General features: G+C 38.1%; 1 long non-coding RNA gene across 2 annotated transcripts; it reads right to left on the bottom strand.

Annotated features, from left to right (window-relative positions):
• Positions 1-565: 565 nt before the first annotated feature.
• On the bottom strand, positions 566-1,366 carry LOC126928575 (uncharacterized). Of its 2 annotated transcripts, none has more exons than XR_007716786.1 (3): positions 1,053-1,366; positions 885-927; positions 566-802 (listed from the first exon to the last, which is right to left on the bottom strand). It is a non-coding gene; the product is annotated as an uncharacterized LOC126928575 (long non-coding RNA). The 2 variants fall into 2 exon arrangements; XR_007716787.1 differs by having other exon boundaries at positions 1,144-1,362.
• Between the last annotated feature and the right edge of the window lie 520 nt (positions 1,367-1,886).

Below are 1,886 nucleotides of genomic sequence, written 5' to 3'. Positions count from 1 at the left end.
GTTACGTTTTGCACGCATAATGCAGTGTAAGTAGCGTTTATACGTGGAATTATCTCAAACGGGAGAGAAATATCGCTTAATTTTTTTCAAAATCGACGAATGATTGCGATTTGCGTGCGTCTGGGCTTGTTTCGACGCTGGAAAACGTGTGAACTACGTTTTTCATGTAAAATGCAGTGAAAAGAGCGTTAAACGTGGAATTATCTCAAATGGGAGAGAAGTATCGCTTAATTTTTTTAAAAACTGACGAATGATTGCGATTTGCGTGTTTCTGGGTTTGTTTCGACGCTCGAAAACGCGTGTACTACGTTCTGCACGCATAATGCAGTGAAAGTAGCGTTTGAAAGTCGAAATATGTCAAACGGGATAGAAATTACGATTAATCTTCGTCAAAATCGACGAATGATTGCGATTTGCGAGTTTCTGGGCTTGTTTCGACGCTGGAAAACGCGTGCACTACTGTCACGTCCCACGCTCCGCACGTGCCGCAACGAAAACATAGATAACCGCAATACACAAACAACGCAAGTGTCAACTCGTATACCTAGAAACACACACAGTGCAATGAAAATGGAAATTCTTTGATAAAATTTATTAAACATAGTTAACTATTCATATATATAGATATAATTAATATACGAGGGTAAGATGGAAAATAAAATAGAAATAGATAGGCTTCCAACACTCCATCAGGAATTTCCTCCGGAAAACGGACCTTGGCGCAGGCATTTGTATCTACCACTTCGACCACAGGAGGTACGAACGGCCTGCGCTTCCCTCTATTCCTTTTCTTTTTCTTACACTAAAATAAAATACACAAATTCAAGATAAAGGACAACAATATGAAATATGATGAAATCAACACAAATCAAATTAATACATACCTCTACAGCTCCAGACATGTCAGTATCCATGATTCAATATAATCTGCATTCATAAAAGAAATATGAGAATACAACAAACAAAATTAACGCTACAGATCATACAAACATCAAGCAATATCAAAATCACTTATTGCTACGAACAAGCATTTTATAAAAAGGAAAACTAACCTAAAACTCTGCAAGCAAATCAAGAAATAGAAACTACCACCACGCACCACCTCTTATAGAATGACGTATTAAAACTTGTCCTTGAACTCACAATAACTTTGGGGAACATAAGAAATAGAGCATACAACACGTGCAAAGACTCGGCAAGCACCTCGTACGATTCACCGACATCAGCAGGACGACCACCGGACACACAAAATGCAACCTCAGCAAGGCCAAGCAGCCACGCGATCGGCACATTCCACTGGTATCAGTAACGAAGGCCATGGAAAGAACGCAGACGCAGCATCAACAAAATACGACCACCTGCAACATGTACATTCTTTCAAGCACCTTGTATATCATTAACACCAAGGAAAACGTGAGATGATCAAGAAGACGAAATTTCAGCAAAGGGTGAGATAATCAAGAAAACAAGAACCCCAGCGGAAATAGGCAGTTACGATATTCACAAATTGTCACGTAGTAATGGTACAATTACAAAAGAAATAATCGGTCACGTGACAATTAGGAAGAATATAAATAGAGATTCAGTACTCAATAGAGAGTAGTTGTTGGAGTGCAGTTTTAATTGGGGTCAGAGCTGGTTTTACCAAGTTCAGAATTTAATTGAAAGTAGTGTTGAAAGTAGTTAGAGTTCAGTTTTAATTGAGAGCAGTCAGAAGTCAGTCTTAATTGGAAACAGTGAGTTTAACTTAAAAAGTATTGTAAGAGTATTGCACTTAAAGTTCAGTATTAACTTGAGATTCGGTGATTCATTTATTCTTTTGTTCATTCGCAAGTCGATCCGTCCGCGTCAAAGAAACAATCTAGTACATATTGTAATTCCGTTTA

The sequence above is a fragment of the Bombus affinis genome, unplaced genomic scaffold, assembly GCF_024516045.1.
Source record: "Bombus affinis isolate iyBomAffi1 unplaced genomic scaffold, iyBomAffi1.2 ctg00001100.1, whole genome shotgun sequence".
In the NCBI taxonomy this organism is placed as follows: Eukaryota; Metazoa; Arthropoda; class Insecta; order Hymenoptera; family Apidae; genus Bombus; species Bombus affinis.
This window is presented reverse-complemented; position numbering and strand designations above follow the sequence as displayed.